At 40.9% G+C, this 10,929-nt stretch overlaps 1 non-coding gene across 1 annotated transcript; it reads left to right on the top strand.

Annotated features, from left to right (window-relative positions):
- The first annotated feature begins 6,677 nt into the window (after window positions 1-6,677).
- LOC118997956 (small nucleolar RNA SNORA21) lies at window positions 6,678-6,809 on the top strand. Its single transcript, XR_005068776.1, has one exon. It is a non-coding gene; the product is annotated as a small nucleolar RNA SNORA21 (small nucleolar RNA).
- Window positions 6,810-10,929: the final 4,120 nt, after the last annotated feature.

Raw genomic sequence — 10,929 nt, 5'->3', positions numbered from 1 at the left:
AAAAGAGTTGTTTCATACATTTCTGTCCACTCTCGTAATTGGTTATAGCAAAAGGTCTAGTCCAGGCCTAATCACTCTGTCATGGCCAGAAGCAGTTCTCTGCATAGCACTTCACTCTTCAGGGAAATACAGATTATCATGCTCAGAAAAAAAACCCCTAGGACCATCAACAGATTGACCCACTCCACTACCACAGGACTTGAATTCTGTTTTCTGAATATCTGATAAATAGCTGTTCAGACCATACGAGGTCTGTCCAGAAAAAGTCCAGCCATGGTTAGTATAAGGACAACAGTTATAACATTGATGTAACCTAGAGTCCAGGAGAGTGGACTGGAATGTGCATGTGTGAATAATGACAACTTTACAACTAGTCAGTGGGGGCAATAGACACCATTGAGTGAGCATGTGTGGCCGTCACATTCAAAATGACTGGGTGAGTAGAGCAACGAATTTGCATCAAATTTTTCATTAAGCTTGAATATTCCTCCACAGAAAATATACAGATGATTCAGAAGGCTTTCAGGAATGATGCAGTGAGCGCAGCACAAATACAAGTGTGGCACAAATGCTTCAAAGATGGTCAACAATCTGTTGAAAGTGATCCATATTCTGGAAGGCCTGCAACAAGCAGAACACCTGAGACTGTTGAACTGTGTATGGGCTGCAATCAACAAGGATCAGAGGACTGTGTGAGGCCCCAAGGTGCCTGCTTTGAAGGGGACTGAGGTGTCATTGTACTATGTACAATGTTTCTTATGTCTTGTATCTTCTTCAATAAATATCTCTATTTTTCATAGTACATTCTGGATACTTTCTAGACAGACCTCATACATAATCACCTTCAGTAATGATAGCACTACTGTTTCCAAGGTAAGCTCACTTCTTGAGCTGGTAGGAAAGACTTCTTTGTTTTGGGCAGAACTCTGTTTCTCTGTAACTTCTGCAATATCCTTGTTTTAATCTTTCAAGTCCACAGAAGGTTTGCTCTTCCCTCCACTAAACAGATCCACGAATAGTTGACAAGAGCATCGCATTCTCACAGAGCCAGCTCTTCTGTACACTAAGTACCAAGTGTCTTCAATTTGCTCTGCAAGTCTGAACAAGTAAGGTAGGAAAACAACAACCTTTTTTCTACAACCTTGCTTTAATTATGTGCCCCAAGACTTGAAATCTCTGGCGAGAATACGCTTTGAAGCCCTCCTTCACTCTTAGCTTGAATCAGATTGATACCAGTGTGGGGCAGGGCACAGAGGGGTGTGGCCATGAAGCAGCCCAGGAGAGGCTTTGATACTGGGTAAGCAAATTAGCACAGAGCGTGAAGACAGATTCCGTGCCCCCAGGTGGAGACCCAGCAGGAGGAAGTCGTTGCTCAGAGTAGCCTGAGGCTAGCAAGAGTGACTGACGAAGGGAAAAGCCCTCCTACCCTCTTCCAGGCATTGATTGAAGGTGAAACCGTGGGACACAGAGGCATATTTACCTAAAGATAAACGTAGAGACAGTGGGAGGTGCTGGCCTGTCAGTCTAGCCTGGGAAAAGGATGGGATTGGCGAGGGAGCTAAACCCTTTCCGAGTGCCTGGAAGTTTGCAACCGGAGATTTAAAGGAAGGGTGGTCAGAGAGTCCCTTCCTCTAGGATCCTTGGCACGGACATGAGGGTGGTGTTCTTGCAGACTAGTAGGCGTGGAAGCTGCGTGGCCGAGCAGCGGGTGCCAGGTCCTGTGGATAGAGCTTCTGCACAACCTGCTGCAACGGTTGAAAGTGACCCCACGACCCCAGCGCAAGAAGCTGCAGTGTGGTCCTGGCAGCGCAGTCTGTGTGCGCAGACTCCAGGGAGAAACATGAAGCCGGAGAGCCGAGTGCTTAGCAGCCTTGGGCTCCAAAAGAACAGATAAGAATAGAGGAGGATTTCTGTGCGTGGTTTTGGGTTTCAGTCTTTTGGGGAACAAGTGGGTTTTGCCTGTGTTTGGCTGAAGAAATTGCCCTGCAGTCATGGAGTCTCCCCGTTCCCCCAAATTGTGCAACGTTTAATAACTCTCCCTTCCCCACTAACTTTCGTCTTCAGAATATGCGTGTGTTTAATGGCGGGCAGCCAAACCCCATTTTTGTTTAGTAACAAGATAACCCTGATTTTACCGAAGGATCATTCAGCCATTGCAGTCTATGTAGTTAGCATCTTTTAAAACCTAGGGCCATGTCTGAAGATCCTTTTCCTAGCGGTGTGACCCAGAGAAACCACTCCTGACCATGCTTTCAAATAAAGCCACAGGACAAAAACATAATGACTTTATTAATTGGAAAATGAGAACTATAAGAAAGGGAGGGAAATATAATCAAGTGAAATCTATGATTCCATTTCCTAATTGATGACTTTAAGAATAAAATGGGGTATACAATTTTAGACTTCTAAAAGTCAGTTAAGGCCCTGGTCCAGCAGTACAGCTGGTTAGAGCATCATCCTGATACGCCAAGGTTGTGGGTTCCATCCCTGGTCAGGGCACACACAAGAACCAACCGATGCATAAACAAGAAGTGGAACAACAAATCAGTGTTTCTGTCTCCCTCTCTCTCTCTTCCCTCTTCCTCTCTCTCTAAAATCAATCAATCAATAAAACTAAAAATAAGTTTAAAAGTCAGTTAACGAATCTAAAGGTTAGGGGTACTTTTGCTCCCAACATTTTGTGTTGTGTGACTTAAGTTTCCTAATATTGAGATTTCAGGACTCTGCTTTTCTACGAAAATTAGGATTAGTCTTAGTAAATGTCTTATAGTCAAGTTTAAAAAATACATTGTGTTGCAAAAAGTGTTCACCTGAACCTCCTCAGTTCTAATAAGGGCATGTTTGGGAGCAGTGGGATTCATAGTCTAAACCCAACAGTTTGTTTTAATTGCTTTCTCATTCATTTCTTTGGGCTATGCCTTATTTCTCTCAGTTCCTAGGTCTGTACTAATCTGCATAACAGCATGTACAGAACATTGTGAAACATAATTCTCACTCATTAAAAAAATGCAGATGCGAAATGTCATGCATTTACATTTTGAAACAGTCATTTCCTTCAATCTACTTTATTTAACTTGAAAAAAATTTTCCCCAAAGGCTAAAGTGTAGGAAAGCCTTGGTAAATAACCTTACTTCAGGCATTTTAAAAAATCACATAGAAATAGCAGTTCCACCAAAGTGTCTCCTTATTTGCATGTAATGTTTCATGTGATTGTGATGAGTTCAGTAGCTGAGTACGTGTAAACCTTTTTTGTTGTCTAAGGCAGAATAGACAGAATTTGGTGGCTAATACTTGCTTTCTCTTTAAATACTCTTAGTGAGACGTGTCTAACAAACTCTCTTGCTTCTTTATGTGATGATTAGGCTCTAGGAAGTGGAGAAAAGGGAACCCCTTTGCACTGTTGGTAGAAATGCAAACTGGTGCAGCCACTGTGGAAAGCAGTATAGGCACCTGAAAAAATTAAAAATGGATCTGCCTCTTGACCTAGCTATCCCACTTCTGGGAATTTATCTGAAGGAGCCCAAAACACTTACTTAAAAGAACATAAGCACCTCTATGTTTATTGAAGTGTTATTTATGATCACTAAGATGTGGAAGCAGCCTGAGTTCCAACAGTACATGAGTGGATAAAACAACTATGGGGCTTTACTTAGTGGAATACTACTCAGCTGTAAAAAGGAAGAACATTTTACCCTTTGCAACAGTATGGATGGACCTGGAGGACATTATGTTAAGTGAAATGAGAAAGAGAAAGACAAATACCATATTATTTCACTTGTAAGCGGAATCTAATGAACAAACAAATACCAAGCAAAATAGAGATAGACTCGTAGATAGAGAGCAGGTTGACAACTCTGGGGATGAGGGGAAGTTAGCAGGTGGAGGAATTGAGCAAAAAGAAAAATGGACTTAAGGACATGGATAACAGTGTGGTGATTGCAGTGAGGAGAAAGGTATAAGGGGGTTAAATGGTAATGAAAGAAATACAATAAATTAAAAAAAATTAAAATGTCACTTGGGTAGCTTTCAATCAATGGCAGTTTAATTGCAAGGTTCTGTTGAAACTAAGGTAATAGTATGGTTTATCTGAAGTAAAGAGAGAATTTGAGCTTTCACTCAAATACAACCCTCCTCTGTACGAAAATAATTTTGTTATCAACTGCCTTAATCTTTTTTCAGATTACCTCAATTATGTTTTGTGTTCATGCTATTATCAGGTTCTTCAGAGACTGAAAAGCACAATTTTATTATCATGTTTTACGTTAAGTGTATCAGATTTGTAGACAACTGGTTGCATACACATCAACAAGATTATTTTAAATATCAAATAAAGGATGATAATTTCAAGTCTTTAAAGCTTACAGCAGAATGGTTCTGAAAGCAGTAATAAAGTCCAGGGAGGGCTGAGGTGGAGCTGGCGAGAGGCCACAGCTTTCCCAGAAGTTTTCTTCCAAAACCTTAGACCTTGCACAAATATCCAAATGCCATTAGCCACAAGTAATTGCATTATTTGCAGCCTGAGCACTTTTTAAGCCAGGTTATTTGTTAATTTGCTTGTCTGCTCTAAAATCAGTGTTTTAAATAAAGCCTTGTTTATGCTAAGATAAAACAAATTCACGCTACTCTTACAGAGCTTAAAATTTCTACAAAACCATTTGTTTTCACTTTTTAGAAAATAACAAATATCAAAAAATACTATTTGTATGACACTAGCCTCATACTAATCAAAACCCGAGATAGGCCCTCCTGCCAACTTGGCTCTGTGAAACAGCACCATACTGAATTAGGAGATGCGGGTCTCTGTCCTAAACCTGTCACCAATAACTGCAGGGACACCAATTAGACATTTATCTTTTGGATTTTAGTATTTTTTTATTGTGAAGACATAGGGAAAAATGTCACTAAAACACATTTTAACATCAAACATTTATAATTCTAATCCAAAAAGAATGGATTTAAGTGTAATGTTTCTCTTTTGTTCCATTGAAGATCAGGCGACACCTGCTGACCGTGCAAAGTCAATGGGGTTCCATCAGCCTCATACTGTTTCACACAACGTTAGGCTTCTTTGCCTTATCTAGTTACTTGACAAAAGAATGGCCTTCACACATACTGTGGAGGTTTCACGGACAAGATTTGAGGATGGTTTGACTACGGGAATAAAGGAGATGGAATTAATGTGTCAACGATGCAATCCCTGTTCCTGTCGTAAACCAGTGGGTGAATGCTGAAGTCAGAAACATATTAGAGGCAGAGATCAAAAATTTCATTGTGGACAATTTAGGTTTAAGATTCTTCTAAGAACTAAATGTATATGCAGTTAAGTACATAAATCTAGAGCTTAGCAGGGAGGTCGGTCAGGGAGATAAAGGTATGGAAATCATTAACATATAAATGGCCTTTTGAACTGGAAACACTGATGAAACTGACTGTAGAGAGAGTATAGATTGTAAAGGTGAGGGCTTGGGACTATACCCAAGAAATTCCCACAGTTAGAGTTTTAAGAGAGGAAGATGGACTTTTCAAGGATCAAAGAAAATAGCCAGAGAGGCAGGAGAATAGTGCTGCGTGTAGCACAAGCAGTGTCAGAGAAGTGTTCAACTGTACTGGATGCTCATGAAAAGGTGGGGTAGGGGCCGAGAGCTCAGGGTGGAGAGTAAGCTCGCTCTCTGACATACCTTTTCTGACTCAGGCACATACACAGATAAAGTATAACACGAAAAATAATTACACAGCCAAGCCCACAAAGTGTTTATTTTTATTAAATTAAATGGAAGAACAATGCGGAATGATTAGCAGGCCAAAGCCATGAGCAGGCAAGTGGACTGCAAGTCTAAGAATGCTTCTGCGGAAAGGTCTGAGGTTTTAGAAGATTGGTAAGGCCCACTTAACCCGGGAGGAGTGGTACAGTGAAAATATTACCCACTCTTATTATCTGGGACTGTGACTTATTTAGTATTTAATCTAGAGTCGCATAAGGGTACAAATATAGCCATGCACCTAGGATTAAAACAAAATCTTACTATACAGCAGAAAACACAACCTACCCTTGTAAAGCCTAATTCTGGGCTACTTTCAGGAGCTTGGTGGACCTCCAAGCACCGGACTGACCCAGGGCCTGGTCTTCCAACCTATTCCCCAGCTCTACGTACTCGTTGGTGACGTAGTCCATGCTTGTGTTTTTAAATACCGTCAATATCCTGATGACTCCTAAATTTACATTTTCAGTTTGGACCTCTTCCTGGAACTCTACATTCATACATCTAATTGTCAATTTGATATCTCTACTTGGATGTTTCAAGTAGAGAAATTTCACCCCCAAACTTTGCTCCTCTCATAGTCTTCCCCATTGTACTTAGTTGAAACTTTATCCTTTTCATTGCTGTGACTGAAAACTTTTGTTTAATCCTTGGCTCTTCTCCTTCTTTTCCCCCCCACATCTAATCTGCTAGCAAATTCTGACGGCTTCACTTTCAAAATGTATCCAGAATATGACCACCATTCTATCTCCACAATTAACACCCTGAGTTCGAGATGCTATCATTTCTCACCTGGGTTATTGTAATTCCTTTGTTCTCTTTTTGTTGAATTTCAATACAGCAACGTGAGGGAGCCTTTGAAATTAGTTATTTCATATTATATCTTGGTTTATAATGTTTAAAAATATTTTTACTTGCCCCTTTGCAAAGCACTCATTGGGCTTTTTGCTAATGACGCACTGAGCCGTTGAGAAAGGCAAAGTAAAAACACTGCTTTTGGATGAAATGGCAGCATGTCCTGTTTCGCTTCAATCAGTGGTGTGACAAGGCGTTAAAAAAAAAAATATATATATATATATATATATTAATTTTCCAGAGTAAAATCCCAGGTCTTTATAATGCTCCATGTTTTAGAAAATGAAGAATGATGTTATATATTGTTTAATATGAATGCATAAGTAGTAATAGTATAAAAACATGCATAGGAATGATGTACTTCGAATTGCTACCTATAGTGAGAGAGAGGGGGACCTGGGTTTCTGGACAAATATACAGGGCATCAGCTCATTCAGGAAGCATTTTCAAGAGGATGCCTGTTGTGAGGACCTGTGCAATATCAACTGAATATGCCCAGGAAGGAAGGAGACATGAGGAATGGTTTGGGAGAGACCTGTCATTCCGAGGTTATGTAAGCCTATCATGAAAGAGTGACTGATCACTTAAGCTGGATGGGTGGGGTTGTGGCTGAATCACGGGTCTTTTCTTGAAGATCTTCTCCCTCAAATGGTTTCGTGAATTCCATAGAAAACTTATTAGTGTTGCTAGCAGGTCCTGGCCTCTGCATTTTCAATGCACACAACTGATTATTTCTCCCAGGCTCTCTAACCACCACAGGGCCGGAGTTGGTAGAACTTTGTAGCAGCTGAGCACATACCTGGAAAATCCTTCACCAACATCTTGGTGATAAGTCCAGCCTTTTGAATTAAAATTTCTATTCCTTTGTAGTAAATTTTCTGCTAAAGTCTTCATTGCTCTTTCTGGCTTTGGGGCAAAAACTATCTATCCCATTGACTTGGTTTGTGACCCTGAGTTTCAATTTTGGTCCAGTTGTTTTACCTACTTCTTAGTTTTCTGGGTTAGTTAATGAGGTATGAATTTAACTCCACCTTGGCAGCATCCAAGCCCCCAAACAAGTGAATGTGTTGGAGGAAGAACAGGCATGGATCTCCAGACACGGAGCCAGAAGAGTCCTCTAACTGTCCTTGAACACTTTCTAAAAGTGTTATTTTTCAAATATTAATAATTTAAGCAATTAAAATGCACATTGTAGTGACTATGATAAAATATGGAAGCTGTGAAAGCAAGAACCATGCAGAGTAAGTGGTCAAAGGGCAGGGACTTCTTACAGCCTTGCTGCCTATCCGCCACTGGAAGGGCTGTCTCTCAGCATCATTATTGGGAAGCTTGCGTTGGCTCTGGAGAGTGGAGATGTCTTAAGTTACTTGCCAGTCATAGCTGTGCCATGGGCAAAATATCTTATATTGCACCTTCATGTCTTTTCTTTTTTCAAGCAGAAGTTTCTTCCTTGTATTTCTGAATTAAATTCTTTCTATCCTCTAGAGACCAATATAAAGGTCTTAAACCTCCAATAATCTTACAGATCCAAGTTGCCTTTCTCTCCTCTGAGTTCAGATAGTCTTCATTTTTCTGTATTAATATGATAGCTTCTTCTTATAGGACTTTCTTTCTTTATCAAACTGTTGTGAATTAAAAAGGTGCTCTATAATATTTTATACTTTTATTGATTTTAGAGGGGAAGGAAGAGACAAAGAGAGAAACGTTGATGTGAAAAAGAAACATCAATATTTGCCTCTCATATGTGTTTTGACCAGGGGTCAACAACAACCTAGGTATATACCCTGACTGGGAATCAAACCCCCAACCTTTTGGTGCACAGGACAATACTTGTACCAACTGAACCACACTGGCCAGGGTTGAGTTGTATAATAAATCTACCAAGTCCAGTGACTGAAAATACCTCAGGGTATTCTGATCATAAATTTCTAACTGCATAGGTTATGATGGGTAGTCACACCCCAGGCATACAACTTCTTATAGTAAGTGGGTTATCTTGGCCTTAATCAAGCCCTATTACTTGGTTTTACTTTTCCGGAGTAAAAGCACCTAGGTTAACACTCCTTTAAAATGCCTGAGTTTTTTTCAGATCCCCTGGAGCATAACCACTCTCAACAAAGCACATAATCTTGTTAACTATTCTGTAATCCAATCCCAGCTTTGCTTTCTCCCAATTTTGTATACTCTTCCTTATGTTTCCGAAATCTCAAACACATAGAAGAAACTACAAACTTTAATTCTCACAAGCACTTGAGAATTTTCTTCTCAGCACGTTGTCAGTTTGGCTCAAATAAACTCATGAAAACTCTCTACTGGTTTAGACATTCTGATTTCAACACTATCGAGTGCTTCATACCAGGAACCAGATCCCATTAGCTTTGTTTTTAGCAAAATGTTTTGTACTAAGTAAAGAATTAGTAGGTATTTGCTGAGTGGACGTATAATATTCATTGTTGTGTTAGAAATCACTCATTCTTGATAGATTGGTGGTTCTCTCCTTTACAAAGTTAGGTGTGCCTTTGGCAAAGCAAATGTGAGCACAAATGAAGTGCATCCTTCTTCAACTGAAGGATTTAAGAGCTGATGTGCACTTCTTCACTCTCTCTTTTTACTTGGTGTGGAAGTCTATGTAGACATGGTGGTGCCCCAAGAGCAAAGCTGCCTGCAGTGTTGAGCTTCCATATTGAGGACAGTATCCTGGACAGTTGCCGAAACTCAAAGAGCACTTTGCGTGAATAAGAAATTGGCTTATGATGAGTTAGGCTACTAAGACTTTGGGAGTGTTTATTGCCATAGCATAACCTAATTTATTCTGAGACATGTAGTAGTACCATGGAAACAAAATCCATTAAAAAATACAGTGTGTGTGTGTGTGTGTTTGTGTGTGTGTGTGTGAGAGAGAGAGAGAGAGAGAAAGGAGGTGTGGGGGAGATAGATAGAGACAGAAAGAGATCCCTAAATCAAAATTCTAGATTTTTTATTTAATAGCAACATGGAAAATTAAGAAAGATCTTATATCTCAGTTTCCTCATGTATAAAACAAAAGTTACTATTACATAGATTATAATTTTATTATAAGTTTATAAAAATACATAAGTATTTCTCAAATAACAAAAGCTTAATAAATAGTATCCTTCATTTCCTAAATAGCTTATGATCTTTTAAAGATTAAACTGTTGGTATAGGATGTTTGGTCAGGATAGCAGCACAGGCAAATGCAATACTCACATCCTCCCACAGCCCCGTCAAAATTACAGCTCAACTACAGAACAAGCGTCATTCAGAACCACCTGAAATCTGGCTGCATGGAAGTTGTATAACTGGGGAAGTCAAGAAGAAACCACATCAAGACTGGTAGCAGAGACCAACACATGAAAAGAGCTGGTCCCGCAGTTATGTGTGATGGATAAACATTGAGAGGGATACTGTGGCTGCAGAAGTCCTCCCTGAGGTCCTGGGCCCATACCAAGCCCTCTGTCCCAGGGTTCCAATGCCGTAAATAGAAGTTCACATAACTTCTGGCGGCAAAAACCAGCAGAGATTAAGGTTGAGTGAGACAGAGGGATTCTGGAGTTTCAGGCAGTTCTTAAAGGGTCCACACAGGGACTTATGTGGACTCACTCCCTCTGAACTCCCACGCTGGGGTGGCGGCTTGAAAGGTATCAGAAACATATGGAGAGGAATGGAATTGTCTGGCAACAGGCTGAGAGCTTGGGGAAGCTTCATCCCAGAAAGAAGTGATGGCAGAGGCCACTGTTTTTTTGATGAGCCCTCCCACCACAAAACCAGCTGGTGAACACCAAATATGAGACACTACCAACCTGGCTCACAAGGTTTGCCCCACCTTGCCATTCCCTGAGGCCATGCTCCACCCAAATTTCAGGTCCACCCAAGCTGTTTCCAGTGGCCTTTTCATACCAGTGGGTTGTCTCAGCTCATGCTTTAGGGTCCTCTGAAATACCTCAAATAAGCAGGATCTGGCCTCTGCATGCCATGTACATTGTGCTAAGAGACCCCAGGCCTGGCATTGGTGGAAGCCAGCCTTGGATCATAGCTTGGCCTTGCCTGGGCACCTCCAAGCCCAGCACAAGTAGCAGCCATCTGCAGTTCTCTTTGTAGGTCATGCTGGGTGGCCCTGGGAAGAACTCAGACAATGACTGACCTTGGCCTGCTCCTGCCAGGAGGCCTCAGAGAAAGAGTTACTTGGGGGACAGCTTCAGACCACATTGAAGCACCACCTCTCAATTGCCTCCACAAGTGACACACTCAAGGGGAAGATTCAGTGGGCAGCAGAGCCCTGCTGAAGTAGGTCCT

This window comes from Sturnira hondurensis, unplaced genomic scaffold (genome assembly GCF_014824575.4).
Source record: "Sturnira hondurensis isolate 20B ecotype Veracruz unplaced genomic scaffold, ASM1482457v3 Scaffold0013537, whole genome shotgun sequence".
NCBI classification, from domain to species: Eukaryota; Metazoa; Chordata; class Mammalia; order Chiroptera; family Phyllostomidae; genus Sturnira; species Sturnira hondurensis.
Note: the sequence above shows the minus strand (reverse complement) of the source record. Positions and strands in the feature narration are given on the sequence as shown.